The 19,925-nt window shown below is 46.3% G+C and overlaps 1 protein-coding gene and 1 long non-coding RNA gene across 8 annotated transcripts in view; one reads left to right on the top strand and one right to left on the bottom strand.

Moving 5' to 3' along the window:
• The window catches only part of LOC114287256 (putative LRR receptor-like serine/threonine-protein kinase At1g56140), a 42,075-nt gene extending 38,014 nt beyond the window's left edge, over positions 1-4,061 (top strand). For 3 of the 7 annotated variants that reach the window (XR_014361980.1, XR_014361978.1, XR_014361976.1), the window contains 2 exons: positions 2,402-2,516; positions 3,241-4,061. The gene's annotated coding sequence lies outside the window, so the exon portion shown is untranslated. Of the gene's footprint in view, positions 1-2,398; positions 2,517-3,240 lie in introns of all 7 variants that reach the window. The other 4 variants (XR_014361979.1, XR_014361977.1, XR_014361974.1 and 1 more) reach the window with 3 other exon arrangements.
• Positions 2,944-7,091, bottom strand: LOC114287257 (uncharacterized). Its single transcript, XR_003637849.2, has 2 exons — positions 6,612-7,091; positions 2,944-3,848 (listed from the first exon to the last, which is right to left on the bottom strand). It is a non-coding gene; the product is annotated as an uncharacterized LOC114287257 (long non-coding RNA).
• Positions 7,092-19,925: the final 12,834 nt, after the last annotated feature.

Raw genomic sequence — 19,925 nt, 5'->3', positions numbered from 1 at the left:
AGACACAGAGAGATAGAGCGAGAAAGAAAAGGGTTGAGTTTCAGATTTCCATCTCTTCACTCTCATCTTCTTTTTCTTCTTCTTCATGGCTATTTGTGTTCTTGATTTACTGGTTTCTTCAATGGATTTTAGTTTTTTGGGGGAAAATGAAGATCTAATAAATCCATGGATCTTGATTTGGTGGGCTAGGATGACACAAAATCTAATTTTCAGGGAGTTCATGGCCATGGATGACACCAAATCCATTTTCATTTGGGTTTCTCTGCAAATCCACCTATTTTCTTCTTCATCTCTCAAACCCATCAAAACTTTTGCAAGATCTCTGCAAAAAAAAAAAAAAAAAAAAATCAATCTCTGCAAAATCTCTATTTCGTCAACAACCTAACTATAGATTCAAGAAACAATAAATAAATAGAGATTTTGAAATAGATTCAAGAAACAATAAATAAAGATTTTGCTCCAACAACCCAACTGTAAATAGAGATTCTTTGAAATAAAGATTTCCTCAACTCTCTCTCCTCCTCCCTCTCGATCAAACAATAAATAAATCAATCTCTTGGACACGGGTTGTCTCTGGTTTTCCTCAATCTCTATTTGTTTTTGGAGCAAAATCTCTATTTCCCCAACTCTCTCTCCTCCTCCCTCTCGATCTGCAAACTGCAAAATCTCTATCCTCAAAGTTTGTTTTTTTTTTGTTGTTGTTGAAATATCTAACCAAAACGACGTCGTTTTGGTTAGATTTATTTTGAGCCATTGGATCACTCACTTCAGGGATCACTTCAGGGAATCCCACTCTAGAGGATCCGGACGCCTTATTATGCTGTCCAGGAAACCAAATCAGGGCACAAGAGGGCCTCATCTCTTGTGAGCTTATGTTTGTTCACCAACAATCACAGTAGACTGGCCACCAGTCATTCGGATGGTAGGGCAAATCCGGCCGGGCTTAGGACACATTTGGAAATAAGAAGGTGCTGGTAGAGCCAATAGTAATCATTTTTCTATTAAAAAAAATCCAAATTTGTTTTGATACATTAATCAAATGAACAAATTCCAAACCTACACGACTTCAATAATTCCCAAAATTTTCAAGCCTCCAGAATATTATCAATAGCTTCTATATTTTTACAAAAAAGGTCTATTTGTACAGAACTTAAATACAAAAGTTATATTATAAGAGAGAGTTCAAGAGATGACCCTTACATGAGTGGATCTCACGGGTGAAAATTTGTGACACGACACGAAATTAACGGATTATGGTTAACCATTTCTTAACATGAACATATATATGACACGACCCGACAAGATAAATATTAAACAAGTTAGATTAGTGTTAAATCTGTATAACACGAAATTGACACAAATAATCCGTATAATGAATAATTAGTTACTCCCTCCGTCCCAAAATAATGGTTCCTTTTGGAAAATCCAACTTTTTTTGGTAGTACAATTATTGCATTTGAAAAAAGTTAATTTTCCAAAATTATCCTTTTGATAGTACATTTTTTGAGAATATCAATGTCATAATTGTACTTTTTATATTGTTTATTAATTTAAAAGAAGTGCAAAATAGGAAATTTATATTATTTTTGTACTTGATTTTTGAAGAGGGACTAATATTTTGGGACAATAAAAAATGGAATAAGGGACTAATATTTTGGGACGGATGGAGTATATATTTAATATTATTTTAACTAAAGAGTATCATGACATTTTTTAATCTCTTACATAGTTACATCCAATTTACTAAGAAATACGTAAAATACAATTTTAAGTTTAATATAGGTTTTGTTTTTGCTTTTAATTGAACTCAATGCATCTTTTTTTAGATCTATTATTTAAGTTAATCTAGTAAAAAATATAATAATAAAATTTTACATTTATAAATTAAGAAAATAAAATTAAGTTGAAATCAAATATTTTTACAAATATTTTCATTTAATATAGATTAGTTTCATTAAATTTAACTTGTGAATAATTTTTTAAATTTTTTTCATACATTTGATATTTTTAGTTAATAGTGAAATTTTTTGACATGACACGTTAACACAACACGAATCGGACACGAATAAAAAATGACACGACACGATAACACAAAATAATAAACGGGTTGAGTTAGTATTGAGATAATTCTGACACGAACCCGAGATGACACAAACACGACCCGACCTAACCCGACGCCCACCCTTGGATCCGCCTTACCTTTTGTCCGGATTGTATGAAAATGAAAATTAATCACCTTATTTGGTTTAATTTTTGAAACTATTTTTTAATTTAAAAATCAGACAAAATATGTTTTATTTGTGTGCATAGATCACACCTATTTTCCATATATATATATAGTTTTCATGATAATTGTGGACATGAATTGTCACGTTCTCAATTCAGAAATTAATTGCAGCAGCCTTGTTGATTGAAGGAAAGCAATAATGAGAAACGAGTTACGGACCCACTGACTCATCAAAGTTCAGGATCAAGTTTCTTGAAAGCTTGCTTCAACACCACAAATGCATTCCTTGGTTAACTCTTAATCCCTCTCTCATCATAATTCATCCCTAGTTGCTCCGAGATCTTTTGTCTCCAAATTTTTAATCTTTTTATTTTAGTGTATTCTGAGTTGCTCGACCACACATTTGAGATTTTCGTATTCCGAAATTATCACATGTAAAGGAGAAAATATTTTGAAGATGTCTTCATATTTTTAGAGAGCAATTTCTTTCCAATTGGGTTTGTGACTGGTTAGACTAGTCCACTCTAATTTTTAGTCTTCATATTTTTAGAGAGCAATTTCTCTCCAATTGGGTTTGTGACTGGTTAGACTAGTCCACTCTAATTTTAAGGCTTGCAATAGCACTCGCTAAGACAATCTGAACAATTTATACTATCCATTTTTTTAAAGACAAACCAAACCAAATCAAGTCTTAAATCCTATCAAATGGAATCAGCTATATGAATCTTTCGTCTCCACGCAGCTCTATCAAATATGATAAAATTATATGATTACAACTATCTGATCAAATTTTTATGGGGATAATCAATACACATGGAGATAAAAGAGGAACGATTTGAATCATCTTAACGGATCCTGTTATGGATCCAAATTGCTAGACTGGAACAGTCCAATCACAAGACTGAACTGGAGAGAAACCATCCTCTCCTTCAATTATTTTCTTTCAACTCAGATGTTCTTTTTCACTGCACAAATAATTTACAAATTTGATAAGCAATGGTTTGATTTCACAGGAATTGGTCTTCTGATAGTTCCCTATGCCCTCTCAAGTGGTGGTTAGTTAAGCTTCCTGTTATTTTTCGTCATCACCCCCAATGACCTTCTACACTGGACTGCTACTGAAGACATGTCTTGATGGTGATCCATCCATTAGATCTTACCTCAACATTGCAGAACAAGCAATTGGTAAAACAGGCCGAATCATAGTCACAATCATCATGAACTCGGAGTTGTAACTCTTTGGAATGGGCCTCTTGATACTTGAAGCTGACAACTTACATAAGCTCTTCCCAAAATTCATGATCAAGATTGGAACACTAACTGTTGAGGGAACACAGTTGTTTGTTTTTAATCACTGCACTTGTGATTCTTCCCTCAATGCTGTTAACAGACCTTGGCATACTCTCCTATGTCTCAGCCACGGGGGTGTTCTCTTGCCTCATCATCTTCACCTCCGCTGTCTGTGTTGGTGCTTTCAATGGTAAGGAACCTTGGTTAATGTGCGCGCCCCTCGTACTGCTGTCAGCTTGTACATTGTTTGTTTTGCAGGACATCCAGTTGTCCCTTCTGTGTACACTTCAATGCAAGGCGTGTATCAGTTTAGTAAAGTAAACAAGTGCACCTGTTTAAAGTGTATCACTTCAATATTATAAATGTCTTTTTCTTCAACCAAAAAAAAAAAAAAAAAAATGAACATAAAAAAAAATGGAAAAAATGTGGCATTTTTAGCAGTAGCAAAGTGGATGGGTTCTCTTAAAAAAATGATTTATAAAATGCTTATTGAGTACTATTTTCTAGCCTGCAATGGGAAGGGTCCATTGTCTCTGCATTTTCTTTGAAGTCTTGTTCTCCAAATCCTATCACATTTTTCTTTCCCTGAGCATAACCAGCTTGCAGGTCTTGTTTTCAAGCTTTACTGTCACAACAATAACCCACGTGTCAATGGCAATCGTGGGGTATCTCATGTATGGGGACGATGTCGAATCACAAATTACATTGAATCTACCAACAGGGAAAGGTAGCACAGATTAGCGATTTACACCACTTTGTTTATTCCAATTATTAGATATGCATTGATGCGAACCCCGGTGACAAATGGCATAGAAAGCAGATTATCAGAAAATTACAAGAACTGAACACCTGTTAGGTTGCTGATTAGAATGGTTACTGTTGTTCAGCACAGTAGTTCTGGCTTGTGTGTTTCCATATTTTGAGTCCTTGATGGCCATTGTCGAATCCATCTTTGTTGTTCTAGCATTGATTCGTGCTTCCATGCCTATTCTATTTGACAATTTCTAGTTCCTATCAGAATTGGAGTTACAACGAAGTGGGCATCATCGGAATAATTTGTAACTGTTGCTGGAATTTTTGAGACTTACTCATCTATTGCTGAACTTGTAGATGATGTTTGATTTTGTTGTATAATCTATAGCTACCTTTTAGCATTTCTGGTGGCAATTCTTCAAAGTTAGTTTCAATATCTTGTTTTTCTCCTCCTTAAAGGTATGGGATGCCCCGGAGAGTATCCGAGCACCCCAATAGTTTAGGACTCTCAGGTCTGGTCTCACGAGTGCAATGTGAAATAGAAAAAAAAAGGAGTGCAAATCCGGCAAATGCATAGAAAATCTACTAATCAATAGAAATGCCAAAAATTGACTACATTATCAGATTCAGAGTCGCCATCTAATCTTTTGGGGAGATTAGGAAACCTTTTGGGGAGATTAGGAAACCCATGACTGATGCAAAAAACCATTGTTCATTGTAACCAAAGTGTCTCGGTTAAGAAACTTAGGCATGAGGGGGGAAGGTCATGAATTGAGCACTCCGCTCATCCGATCAAAGATCAGTCTCTACTAATTCACAATATGAGATTCATAACTAATATATGTTCATGTACCGATTATTAATACTAAAATTACTATGTGAAACAAACAAGTATAGACCAAATCACTTTTGTTAGAACACTTTGATCTCATGCATTTAGAAAAAGGTTTGAAATGCGCAACTCTAAAGAAAACAAGAGTCCACATACATAAAGATCAAAATCATCCCAAATCAAGCAAAAAAGCCTCCATCCGCTGGCATCCAAACAAATATGTCAAGTAAGCAAGTAGCCTCATGGTAAGAGTGCCATAAATAAAACATACACAATCAAGACGCAAAGAAGAAAGAAGCTCACCTAGTACTCCTCCACGCCAAGCAAACAAGCGTTAGAAAAGCATGCATGATCCTAGATACAGAGGAGACTAATGCAATACTCACAAAATGCAACTAAAGACTTGGCTACTAAACATGACATGTGAACCATCTCCAAACATGGGATAGCACACATAATCACGTAAGAGATACAAAATAATAGATAATAAAAATAAGCCAAGTCTTATACATGAAAAATTGATGCAAGACATTAAAAATGATGAATATAGAAAACATAATGCCAAGATATGGAAAGGTATAAATAAAAGGGGATAGAGAGAGAAAGAGATAAACATGAATATATCTAAACTAAAAGAAAGCAAGATGACAAGGGTAGAAGCTAACTACACACGCAAGGCTACCAAGATGAAAAATATGAAAAGCTGCCAAGCAAAAGAAGCCAAGAAATAAGATAATGGAAAGGAAAACAAGCCAAAGTGCTTCTCTAACATAAGAATGTAAGAGAGAACCAATAATTCTCTTGTAATGCCACTAGAAGCTAGACATGATGAGTTCATCCTCAATCATTATGAATAATGAGAGAATTGAACCCATCAAAGTCATAGAAGCTTCACAGTGAACATGGTAGAGAATCTCATTGTCAATCACCATGAGATGAGAGAAAGAGTAACAAATAATGAAAGAATTACAATCGACCACTTCTTATCATGAGGATGATCAAGGAAGAAGTGGATTAAGTAATCAAACGGCGAGAAATCAAAATAAGTAAAATCCACCATTCTGATCATGGAAAAGATAAGATGATGGTCATCCATGATCATCAAAGGATTACAAATACACGGTCATTTTCATGAAAAGGGATGAAGAGTAGAGTTTTTTTCTCCTTCGAATTTGCTATTCAAAAAAACCCATCTGTTCTTTAATTAACAATGTGCAATATACAATAACAATTAGAAATTCAAATTAGTTCAACCATGAATCATCTGTGCATACCTATCAATCATTGCGGTCCAAGAAAAACAACATCCCTTTCAGGACTTTCATTGAACACTTGTCTTGCATAGATCAAACACCCACCATTGGCATAAAAATGAATCAACCCATTTTGCACAACCAAATCAAAAGTAAAACCCACCTTCCAAATTCGACAATGGATCATAACAAATCCCCCAAACAAAGAAAGAGCAAAAAGGAATTAGAGAGAGAGAGAGAGAGAGAGAGAGATGACCTGTTTTCCAATGGACGCTCCTAGGTCGGCAATGGCAGATTCAACAGTTAGGGTTTGCGAATGGAGAGAGAGAAAGAGAGAGTAGTGGTGGTCGTCGATCGTCCACCACCGACGGTGGTGGATGGTGGTCATCGGCGTGAAAATGGAGAGAGCCAGAAGCGAGGTCGAGAGAGAGGTAGGAAGGCGAAGTCGACAAGCGTGTTTTGATTTTCGATTTTACTAGCACGTGAAGGGCACACACAACAAGGCGCAATTGGTTCTAACACAAAACGCAAACCCATTTTTCTTATGGAAAAAGCTTGGACGCCCAATCTGGGAACCCCAGGTTCTAACTGTATGATTGATTTATGTGTGTTTTTATTTTTTAAAAAAAATATTTTTCCCTCTCTTTCATATAAGATGATGTGGGAGTTGTGAGAGTGAAGTTTTTATGAGATTTCAATAATTGCGTTTTCCTTATTCAGTCAATTCGGGTTATCTTTTTTTAGTAGACGTAGCATTGTTTGAGTCATATTAATTCTTTATATATATATATATATATATTTTTAATGAAAAGTTAAAAGTACTAAATAAATGAGTCCAGATCTTCTGCCGTACATTTCTGTGGTGGTCCCTGCCGTAGTAAAAAACGACGTCGTTTTTGACTCTTTTTTTTTTTCTTATATTATGGTAAAGTGTAGGAGCTGGTGCTTCATCTAATTTGTTTTCTTTTTTAACAATCTATAGAGAGAGAGAGAGAGAGAGATTCTTCCAAATTTTCATGAAGATGAAGATCATGTCACCGTTGACCCTTCTCTTCACAAACAATCTCATACTCGAATCAACTCTCGCTCTCTTTCTCACTCTCTCTCTCTCTCCTTCCTCAAGATCCCCATTCTCTTCCTCCAAGGCCTCCACACCTACATCCTCCCCAACGATGTCAACCCCTCCGCAGCTCCCAACGGCGGCCTCAGGGCCGCGATCCGAAGACCCGGCACCTTCGACCACCAAGAACTCAAACCCAGAAAACGATCCAAAGAAAAATTCGAATTCGACGAAAACAAAGCTCAGATCTTCAGACTCAAGCTCACAGATGGTCATCTTCAGACCCGTCTCTATTTGTCATCTTCAGATCTGAATCAATTTCCGTGGAAAGTAAACAACAAAAATGGAACTTCAATTTTTCAATTATAGAAAAGAAAAGGAAAAAATTGATCCTAGGTTTGGTTAGCTTTAGCATTTTTTGGTTCTTGAGGATCATAGAAAATATAACGAAAGATGAGTTTTTTTTGGTTTGTAGAAACAATCAAAGAGGAGAGAGAAAAGCAAGAAGGAAGGTAAATGAACTTGTTCCTTGTTCCTTCTTCTTCTTCTCATTTGATCCTTGTTCTTGGTTGCATCTGGTTTTTTTTTTTTTTGTGGGGGAAAGTTTGGCCCCAAACCCAATCTCCTGTATTGTTTTTTTTTTGCCCTTTCCTCCTGTATTGTTTCCACTCAGTTTGAAAGACCACAGCCACAACCTAAGCACCTCCTAAACAGTAAGACGAAGAAGAGACCCGCAATCGGATGGCGAGGTGACTTCGGCAGCGAGGCGACGGCAGCGGCAACTCCATCAAGATTGAATGTAATGGCTCGTCAACCTCCTGAATGCAAGTTGCTAGACTCTGTGCAGAGGAAAATGGAAAGGACTCCAAACAGAGCTTTCTTTGTTTTGGGATAATAAGTTTCAGTTTGTTGGATGTTGACATGGATAGGCCCACAAGGCATACGGCCCACAGTAAACCACCCCAAACCCATCGCTTGGGACAAATGGCATAACCCGGTTGGCAAAGCCCAGGACAGCTGGAGGCCATCTAGACATGAAGGGCCAATGGCATTTGGGCACATGGCAGGTGGGACACGGGCCACATCAGCAGACAAAGATCTGCAGAGTTATTATCACAACACATCACCATTAATGCATCCCATCACAGCATTTATTACGACAGCACCCCCCCGCCGGAACAGAGCCTCCATCACCTTGAACAAGGTAAGCTACGACACAGGCTTTCGGCGAAGGAAAGCACGTCACAAGAGACAGGAAAAATGATAACTAAAGAATATAAGCAAGGATAGGAGGACAAGAATAAGGTTAAGCTATCTCTCTCTCTCTCTCAACCCCTCTCTACACAGTTTTTCTCATACTCTACTCTACTAATTCTCACACCGGAGGGTTCACTGGGGGACTGCCCCGTTCCCCTCTGGGCTTGCATGCAGGTCACCTGACGGAGTCATCACCCTGAGCCGGAGTCTGAAGAACCTGGACCGGTCCGACCCATCCACCCGGGAAGCAGAAACTCAAAACCTCATCAGTTGGTGCCGTCTGTGGGAACTTAGTGGTTTATTCGTGCGCTAGTTGTGTTCACTACCGCCGGAGCCCTCCCTTCTCACCATCATCTTCCTCTCTTGCCCGTCCAGGTGTATGGTCACGACTAGGTCCATGGCTTCTCACCACAACGCCGCCGATCACCAAACAGATCCTTCCCACCCAACCAACCCACCACAATACATCATCGAACTCACCAACAGCATCAACCGCATGGCCGAACAAAACCAGGCCCTGATCAATGCGTTACTCCAAAGAAACCCCCCCGTTCCACCTCCAAACATTCCACCCAACCAAGGAACAACCCCAGGCCATACTGCTCCACAACCCCCTCCGCCTAACCCAGAAGGTTCGCAGCCCCTTCCTCCCCAACATGAAAACCTACCACCTCCACCTCCACGCCCGCCAGTGGCAGCACTGACCCCTGAGGGGGAAGCTAGCAGTGTCCAGCCTCCATTGGCCGACCATGGCGACAACACTCCCCTCTGGGACGCTGAAATCCGAGCTATGAAACTCCAACTACAAGGGGTCATGCAGAACATTCAGCACAAGCCCTCAGCTACCACCAACTCACCTTTTGTCGCCTCCATCCGCAACAAACCATTGCCTGCCAAGTTCAAGATGCCTACCATTGACTCCTTCGATGGCACGACGGACCCAGTCGACCATCTGGAAACCTACCGCACCCTCATGGTCCTCCATGCTTTCCCTGACGAGATCATGTGCCGAGCTTTTCCAGTGACACTAAAGGGATCAGCTCGGCTGTGGTTTAGCTAGCTACCGGCGGACTCCGTCTCCACCTTTCAACACCTCAGTGACTCCTTCCTCAGCCATTTTATTGGAGCCCAGCGTCAGAGGCGCCCAGCCACCCAGCTCCTTAACATTCGTCAGACCGAGGGGGAGTCGCTCCGCAGCTTTGTCACCCGCTTCAACACCGAAGCCCTTCAAGTAGCGGAGAATGACGACAAGGTCATCCTCACCGCCTTTATGGCCGGCCTGCGGTCGTCTGATTTCCTTTTCTCCCTCTCCAAAAACCCTCCAATCACCATGGCAGCTCTGCTGTCCAAAGCCCAGAAATACATGAATGCTGAAGATTCCCTGGCCGCTCGGCAAGAGCCGACTCCTAAAAATCCGACTCCCAGAGAAAAGAGGAAAGACTCCGAGCCCAGAACCGTCCAGTATAATAGCCAAACACCCCACTATAATGACCGCCCCCCCAAACTGACCGATCAACTCCGACCCGATAAGAAGCCAATCTGACAGCAGCGGTTTCTCTGAGCTCTTCGACTAGATCGAGGTCTGTTCGATGGAGCTCTTCGGCTGAGGCCAGATCCGGATGTCAAACCCTAGGAGTGGGCAGGCCGACCTTTACCGGGATAACCGCCTTAGCGCCATATGTTAAGCGAAAAGGGGTTTCGCCGGTGGGAGTGCGAGCAGTGGTTCGGTAAGCCCAGAGTACATTTGGCAGTTCCTCAGCCCAAAGGCCTTTAGCAGCTTCGAGCTTGGTTTTGATGATTTTTAGAAGAGAACGGTTGGTGACCTCAACTTGGCCGTTTGCTTGGGGGTGACCGGGGGAGGAGAAGCACGGTTGGATCTGGAGATCTGCGCAAAATTTTCTGTACTTCGCGTTATCGAATTGTTTGCCATTGTCGGAGATGATGGCTTGAGGGATGCCAAATCGGCAAATGATCGATTGCCAGATAAACCTGGTAGTGTTCCGCTCGGTGATTGTGGCAAGGGGTTCAGCCTCGACCCACTTGGTGAAGTAATCAATGGCAACGATCGCGAATTTGGTCTGACCTCGACCGGTGGGAAGCGGACCGACCAGGTCAATCCCCCATTTGGCAAACGGATAAGGACTGCAGAGTGTGATTAACTCTGTAGGAGGAGCATGAGGGATGTTGGCGAAGCGTTGACATTTGTCGCATTTGAGCACGAAGTCAGTCGCATCCTGATTGAGTGTTGGCCAAAAATACCCAGTACGGAGTACCTTCTGGGCAAGGGACCTGCCTCCTGAGTGATTGCCACAAATCCTCTCATGGATCTCCTGCATTACGTAAGTTGCTTGCGCTGGATTGAGGCATCGTAGATATGGCCGGGAGAAGCCGCGTTTGTACAATATATCGTCGACAATGACGTAATTGGACGCTCGGGATCGGACTTTGGAAGCCTGCTGCTGATCATCTGGGAGTGCTCCTGTGGTCAAGAATAGGAGGATGTCGGATGCCCATGGGATAGGTTCATTGTGAATGTATTGTATAGCTTGTAGATTGGGTGAAACGGCCGGGTGGTGTAGATATTCTACGCGGACATCATGGCTGAGAGTAGGATGGTCAGCGGAAGCCAACTGAGCCATCTCGTCTGCTTTGGAGTTTTCTGCCCGAGGAATATGCCTGATGTGGAAGGTATTGAAGAGGCGAGCAAGGGGGAGTGCCAGGTCTCTGTAAGCTCGCATCGTGTCGTTCTTGGCGTCAAAGTCCCCCGTCATTTGACCGACGACGAGTTGGGAGTAGCTGAAAACTCGGAGGTGGCTGACCCCTATGTCCTTGGCGAGGTGGAGTCCTGCTATTAATGCCTCGTACTCGGCTTCATTGTTGCTTGCTTCAAACAGGAAACGGAGGGCACATTTGAAGTGGCCGCCCTCAGGAGAGGTGAGGATGAGGCCGGCACCGCTGCCTTCTCTTCGGGACGACCCATCAACATTGAGAGTCCAAGAATGAGGATCTTCTGGCTCTGTTGGAGTTGGTAAGGGCGGGGGTGTGGTGGTCGGGGTCGGCTTAGTGAATTCCATGATGAAATCGGCTATAGCTTGCCCTTTGATTGCTGTCCGAGGGCGGTAAGAGATGTCAAACTGGCTAAGTTCTACTGACCACTGCATCAGTCTACCTGAGAGTTCTGGTTGCTGCATGACCTTCTTCAGGGGCTGGTCGGTGAGGACCACTATGGAGTGGGCTTGGAAGTATGGGCGGAGTCGTCTAGAGGCAATGACCAAGGCCAGGGATAGTTTTTCCAGCAAGGGGTAGTTCTGCTCCGCGCCCCTGAGAGCTCGGCTAATGTAATAGACTGGTCGTTGGACTGAGCCATCTTCTCGGAGGAGAGCTGCACTGACTGCAGTTCCTGATACTGCTAGGTAGAGAAAGAGGGGCTCGCCCGTGATTGCTTGGGAGAGAATGGGGGGTTGGCCATGCATTGTTTTAACTGTTGGAAGGCCTCTTCGGATTCAGCTGTCCATTCAAACGTCTGCCGAAGAACTTTGAAGAAGGGCAAGCACTTATCTGTCGCGCGGGAGATGAAGCGGTTAAGGGCCGCCACTCGACCGGTGAGCCTCTGAACTTCTTTGACCTTCCGAGGCGACTGCATCTCAACCAAGGCTTTGATCTTCTCAGGGTTAGCTTCGATGCCGCGTTGGCTGACCATAAAGCCCAAAAATTTGCCAGATCCTACGCCGAAGGCGCACTTCTCTGGGTTGAGCTTCATCTGGTACTTGCGCAAGGTGGCGAAGGTTTCTCGTAAATCAGTAAGGTGATCGGAGGAGTATTTGCTTTTGACTAGCATGTCGTCGACGTAGACTTCCATATTCCGGCCTATTTGGTGATGGAAAACGGTGTTAACCAACCGCTGATAAGTGGCCCCAGCATTCTTCAATCCGAACGGCATTACACGGTAGTGGTAGGTACCTCGGTCGGTAATAAATGATGTGTGCTCCTGGTCAGATGTGTGCATTAGGATTTGGTTGTACCCAGAGAAGGCATCCATGAAGCTGAGCATTTGATGACCGGCGGTGGCGTCGACCAGCAGATCTATGCGAGGAAGGGGGTAGCTGTCTTTGGGACAAGCTCGGTTCAAGTCAGAGTAGTCGACACAGAGCCGCCATTTGCCATTGTGTTTTCGGACGAGGACCACATTGGACAACCACCTAGGATAGTCCACATTTTTTATGAATTGGGCTTCGAGGAGTTTGTTAACTTCGGCGGCTATAAGGGTGTTGCGCTCTGGATGGAAAATGCGTTGCTTCTGGCGGTGGGGTCGAAAATGGGGTTCGATGCTGAGGCGATGGGTTATGAAGGAGGGGTCGATGCCTGGCATATCAGAATGAGTCCAGGCGAATACATCTCTGTGCTCGGTTAAGAGAGCAGTAAGGTCGGCCTTGGCTTGAGCGGGTAATTGACTGCCGATCTTGGCGGTTCTGATTGGGTTGGTGGGATCGATGTTGACTTCAACAAGTTCCTCTACAGGTTCACCTCTGACCAGCTCGTCCTCGTCTCGGACGTCAAGCCCTTCGATGATCATGGCCTCTTTTAGCTTGACTTCTTTGAGCGAGGCGACATAACACTCCCTGGCTACGGTTTGTTCGCCTTTGACAGTTCCGACGCCGAGATCGGTGGAAAATTTCATGGCCAGATGATATGTGGAAGTGATGGCTTGGAAGGCATTTAGGGCTGTGCGGCCAAGGATAATGTTGTAAGCAGAGGGGCAGTCGACCACAAGGAAGGTGAGCAGCTTAGTGGTCTGCCGCGGGTGCTCGCCGATGGTGATAGGCAGATCGATGGAGCCGATGGAGGTCACTCGGTCGCCGGTGAAGCCGACCAGAGGGGTTTGGAGAGGGGACAAGCTCTCTTCCCCAATCTTGAGTTGGCGGAAGCAATTGAGGAAGATGATGTCTGAGGAGCTGCCGTTGTCTATGAGGACTCGTCTGACTTTGTAGTTGGAGAGGATGGCGGAAATGACAAGGGGGTCATCATGTGGGTAACGGACTCCTGCACAGTCGGTATCGGTGAAGGTGATGGGTTCGATCCATTGTTTTGACTGTTTGGGAGGTCGGTCCACCGTCGCCACTGCTTTGTCTGAGCCTTGCCTGATTTTTCTGAGTTCTGCCTTCTGAGCCGAGCGGGATGGCCCTCCGCAAGCAAGGCCCCCCGAAATGACTCTGATTTCTCCGACTGGTGGAGGGGGATTGCCCGGAGGCCGAGGCTGTGGTGGGGGGCGATCGTGGCCTTCGTTTGGTGGGGCTTGATTGCGGGGCGGTGTGCGTTGGCGATTGTTCCTGGATGGTCAGTTCTTTGTCTCTGTGGGGGACGGGGGTCTGTGAATCGGCTGAGGCGGCCCTGGCGGATGAAGGTCTCAATCTGGTCTTTGAGGTTAATGCACTTGTCGGTGGTATGGCCATGGTCTTGGTGGAAGCGGCAGTATTTGGACTGATCTTTCCGGGTGGAAGGGTTTCGGGACGGTAGGGGCCATTTGAGGGGGTAGTCCCGCTGGATCTGATTGAGGACGTGCTCCATGGGGGAGTTGAGAGGGGTGTACCGCTCGAACCGACCGGGCACTTCAAAGCCTCAGCCAGACTGAGCACTCAAAGCCTCGGCCAGACCGAGCACTTCAAAGCCTCGGCCAGACCGAGCACTTCAAAGCCTCGACCAGACCGAGCACTTCAAAGCCTCAGCCAGACCGAGCACTTCAAAGCCTCGGCCAGACCGAGCACTTCAAAGCCTTGGCCAGACCGAGCACTTCAAAGCCTCGGCCAGACCGAGCACTTCAAAGCCTCAGCCAGACTGAGCACTTCAGAGCCTCGGCCAGACCGAGCACTCAAAGCCTCAGCCAGACTGAGCACTTCAGAGCCTCGGCCAGACCGAGCACTCAAAGCCTCGGCCAGACCGAGCACTTCAAAGCCTCAGACCGAGCACTTCAAAGCCTCAGCCAGACTGAGCACTAAAAGCCTCGGCCAGACCGAGCACTTCAAAGCCTCAGCCAGACTGAGCACTTCAAAGCCTCGGCCAGACCGAGCACTCAAAGCCTCGGCCAAACCGAGCACTCAAAGCCTCGGCCAGACCGAGCACTTCAAAGCCTCAGCCAGACCGAGCACTTCAAAGCCTCAGCCAGACCGAGCACTTCAAAGCCTCAGCCAGACCGAGCACTTCAAAGCCTCAGCCAGACTGAGCACTTCAAAGCCTCAGCCAGACCGAGCACTTCAAAGCCTCAGCCAGACCGAGCACTTCAAAGCCTCAGCCAGACTGAGCACTTCAAAGCCTCAGCCAGACTGAGCACTCAGAGCCTCGGCTAGACCGAGCACTCCAAAGCCAAACAAGACTACATTTTCCACACTTGGTCACATTTTGAGACTTCCTCATAACACTTACTCTCACTTTCATGTTTACACTTACTCTCACTCTTACATTTTGAAACCTCCTCATAACACTTAGTTACATTTTTCACATTTACTTTCAAATTTACACTTAACTGTCTAGTTACAATTTGCAACCTACCCTTTATCCTCATTTGTGGACTCTTACTGCACAAAATTTTTACTGCACAATTTTTATCCCAACTGTTATAACAAGACTTCATTCATTTTGGCCAGTACAGGCCCACACAGTCAGCTGCCAACATACACAAAATAACATTTGTACACAAATTCATCATAACCAAACTCTTCATTCATTTATTCATTCACTCATAGATTTACAATGTATACAAAAAGTTCATTAAAAAAAAAAAAAAACCACAGAGCACGCCTAGCTCTTCTTCTCCTTGGCTACTCTTCCTCGCTGGATGCTAGATCCTCTTCTTCAACGCCTTCGTCCAGGGGGGTCTGGGCCACATCATCCTCGCCTATTGTCACATTACTCAGGTCCAAGTTTGGGAACAGCTCCTCAGCTCTACGTTTGAACATTTTCCAACCGCTGTCCCAGAACTCGGCCATTTCGTGCTTATAGAAGTCGGACTGCTGGAAGCTTTCAATCACCTCTGATTCCGTCCTACCCCCAGCAGTCTTCCTTGATGGGCCCACCCCCCCAGGCTCTTGACCAGCCAGACTCCTGGCGACGGCAGCATCCACCACCATCTGGAATTCGGGGGACCCTTTATATTGCTCCACTGCTGCGACGCATAGATCAGGGTAGGCCGCCTTCTCAGACGCCGCCTTCGCCCTCTCCTCGTCCAGCTCCCTTTTCAGGGCCACCCTTTCAGCAGCCGCCGTCGCCCTCTCCTCTTCCATCCCCTTCCTCAGACTCTCCAGCTCCGCCGCCACCTTCGCCTTCTCCATCTCCCATTCCCTCAGAAGCCTCCCCTTGTCCTCCTCTGCTCTGGCGCGCTCCTCCCCCAGCTCCTTCAACAGGTCTCCAATTCTGGAGTCCGCTTCATCCTTCTGCCTGACCAGCTCTTCATTGCTGGTCATAGCCTCTTCGTGCCGCTCGACTGCCACGGCGCAGGCCCTCTCAGACTCTTCCAACTTTTTCTGTTCACCAGCCAGTTGGAACTCCAGCGACACAACCTTACGGCGTGTGTCCTCCAGTTCCAACTTGACTGCTGGCAGATCGGCATAGGCAGTCTCCCAGTCGGCACTGTCCTTCCTTAATTTGGCCAACTGGGCCCTGGCCTCCTCAGCCTTCAACTTGGCGGCCCCAGCTTTCCTGAGAAAAGCCCCCGCCAAGGTGGTTACCTCCATTTGGGCGGAGCATAACCCCCTCAGCAGGTCGGCCTCACTATACCCAGATGCCGTGCGCAGAGCTCCCTCATCCACAATCTTCACCAGGCGGTCGGCTCCCGCCCTGGCTGGGCCTTCTTCTTCCTCCAACCTTCCAGCTACCGCGCGCGCATGATAAATCGCCGTGGCCACACGAACCCCTCCTTCCTGGGGGTCGGACCTCCTCTGGACCTGTTCCCTCCCGCTCGGCGCCGCCTCACCCACCCCAGCCTCCACTTGTACTGGTGGAGCCACCTCCACAACCTCCACCGTTGGGATGATCTCCACCACTTCTGGGGCGTCCTTTGCCGCAGGGACCTCCGCATCCGTTGGGGCCACCTTCGCCCTCTTGGCCCCAGACTCCTCTGCAGCCTCCTCTGGGGCTCCCCTCTTCTTCTTCTCCTTCTTTTTCTTCATAGCCGCCACCGCCTCTCTGGCCTTTTCTTTTACAGGGTCTACAGGCAGCGGCCGCGGCTCAAAGCTGCCTAAGTCTTTTTCTCCCAACGGTCTGGGGCGCGGTCGGATCCTCTCCCGCGAGATCGGTTCAGGCGGTCGGTCCCTCTGCGCCTCTATCAACTTCGCAGCCTTGGCCATAATGGCTCGATCCTCTGCCTCCTGTGCTCTTCTCCTCTCCTCCAACTCCGCCCGGCCGAGGTCTCCACCTTTCGGCTGCGGTCCCAGCCCCGCCTCAAACAGTGCAGATGGCTGGACAAGATCGTCCCATCTGGCTTTCTCTCTCTCTTTCCACTCCCTCACTCTCTTCACCCTCTCTTCCGCCACCGCCCCCAGCCTAGACTCCATCGACCGAGTTGGCACCTTCCAGATGGTGCGCACCCCCATCCCCCCATTAACTGACACGAAGAACCACCGTGGCCGCCACCCCTTGATCGACGTAGGCAGCCCTGCCACCAACCCCCTGCCCATCACCGCCTGTAGGGTGACCTAAGTTTCTTGCTGCCCCGACGCTTTGTAACATGAGAAGAACTCGTCGATCGTCATGGCCTCCCCTCCATTCGCCTTAGGCCACGCACTCGCACAGGCCATCAGAATCTTCCACGCATTGGGCATCAACTGCCCCGGCGCTACCTCCAGGCGATTTAGCACATCAACCACCACTTGAGGCAATGGCAGCCTCAGCCCCCCTTTCAGCGCCTCCTCGTACAGGGAAAACTCCCCGGGCTTCACCATAGATGGCCTTTCCTCTGGTGTTGGCAGCCGTAAATCTACCTCCGCCGAAATCTGGTACCGCTCCCTAATCGCCTCCAAATCCGCCACCGTGAGTGTGGATTTGTCCGCTTTAGTGTGCCACTGCTCCGACTCCACCTGGTTTAGTGGCTTTGGGGCCAATATCAAGGCCGACGCCTCCGTCCTGTACTGCGTTGCTAACTCCTCCACATCATCATCCCCCAACGGGTCCACCCTCACATTAACTACTTCTTCTTGTGCCATTTCTAGGGCTTGCTCACAAAACACTTCTGACGCAGACGCAAGGAAGTTGAGAGAATGCTACACAGATATGTCGCACGCCGTGAAGGAGTTGACACTTGGATATTTTGAGTTTTTGTACAAAGGTAGGTGAAACGCATTATACCCAAAACCTACGGTTTTGCCCGTATTCCATGGATCCACATTAATTTTCGCCCGTTTCAAAACCTTTCAAATCAACCGCCAAAATCGCCTTTTCAAAACCCCCCGTGACCTATCGTTTCATTTTCTACTCCAACGCTTCATTTCCCCCCACGATACTGCCACGTGTGTGGCCACGATGCACTGTCCCCTCCCCTTACCCTGTCCTTTCCATTTTCACATCAGCACATTTTTTAGCCCCGCGCCGTCCTGGTCGGCACGCCTCACGGACGACCCCTCCCGCTCGGCCACCCTCGCGGTCGGCACGCCTCACGGACGACCCCTCCCGCTCGGCCACCCTCGCGGTCGGCACGCCTCACGGACGACCCCTCCCGCTCGGCCACCCTCGCGGTCGGCACGCCTCACGGACGATCCCTCCCGCTCGGCCACCCTCGCGGTCGGCACGCCCCACGGACGACCCCTCCCGCTCGGCCACCCAAGCGGTCGGCACGCCTCACGGTCGACCCCTCCTGCCCGACCACCCTCACGGTCAGTTCCTCCCGCCCAGTCATCCTTGCGGTCGGCACACCTTCCAGTCGGCCTCTCCACTCGTTTCGCACTTCTCTTCCTTCTTACTATTCCCTTCGTTGGTCTAAAGCTGCACTCGGAAATGGGGGACTACTGACATGGATAAGCCCACAAGGCATACGGCCCACAGTAAACCACCCCAAACCCATCGATTGGGACCAATGGCATAACCCGGTTGGCAAAGCCCAGGACAACTGGAGGCCATCTAGACATGAAGGGCCAATGGCATTTGGGCACATGGCAGGTGGGACACGGGCCACATCAGCAGACAAAGATCTGCAGAGTTATTATCACAACACATCCCCATTAATGCATCCCATCACAGCATTTATTACGACAGCACCCCCCCGCCGGAACAGAGCCTCCATTACCCTGAACAAGGTAAGCTACGGCACAGGCTTTCGGCGAAGGAAAGCACGTCACAAGAGACAGGAAAAATGATAACTAAAGAATATAAGCAAGGATAGGAGGACAAGAATAAGGTTAAGCTATCTCTCTCTCTCAACCCCTCTCTACACAGTTTTTCTCATACTCTACTCTACTAATTCTCACACCGGAGGGTTCACTGGGAGACTACCCCGTTCCCCTCTGGGCTTGCATGCAGGTCACCTGATGGAGTCATCACCCTGAGCCGGAGTCTGAAGAACCTGGACCGGTCCGACCCATCCACCCGGGAAGCAGAAACTCAAAACCTCATCAGATGTAATTTCAAGTTCTTCAGGAGAATCCTTGGCCCGTGTAGAGATGTTGGATTTGTCAATGGATTTCTGGATTTTTTTTTTTAAAAAAAATTATTTTTTACTTCCATTTTGTCTTCCCTACACAAATGAGATGAACTCCAACCAGGGCTTCATTTGAGGTTAAACTCCCTTGAGAATTTCTGGCTATGTCTGTATGTTGAATTTGTCAAAAATTGAAAGATGGAAAAGAAAAGGAAAGGGAAAACAGAAAGAAAAAAAAGAGGGTTCTTCAACATATCCAAAATATATTTTCCAATTCACAGTCCATGAAGAAACTAAGATGATAGAGTTGCCATTGAGGATTCATTACACTCAATGGAGTTGCTCTCCTGTCTCTTCTTTCTTTCCTTCCTTCTCTATCTCTTCTTTTTCTGGGATTTTTTTTTTGCCCCAAAACGGCGTCGTTTTGGGGCACCGTAGGGATCACGGCAAGAAACTACGGCAGATGATTCGGACTCCTAAATAAATAAACCTCAAACAACCCCAGTCTTAAATGACATTAAATTTTTAACTATAATAACTAAGGGGTGGTTTAGAATATTCTAAATAAGCGCACTTTTTCACTTTTTATGAAATATGAGTTGGGTATGGGTTGAGTTTGAAGTGATGTGGTAGAG

This window comes from Camellia sinensis, chromosome 2 (genome assembly GCF_055761805.1).
Source record: "Camellia sinensis isolate YWXY chromosome 2, ASM5576180v1, whole genome shotgun sequence".
NCBI lineage: Eukaryota > Viridiplantae > Streptophyta > Magnoliopsida > Ericales > Theaceae > Camellia > Camellia sinensis.
Note: the sequence above shows the minus strand (reverse complement) of the source record. Positions and strands in the feature narration are given on the sequence as shown.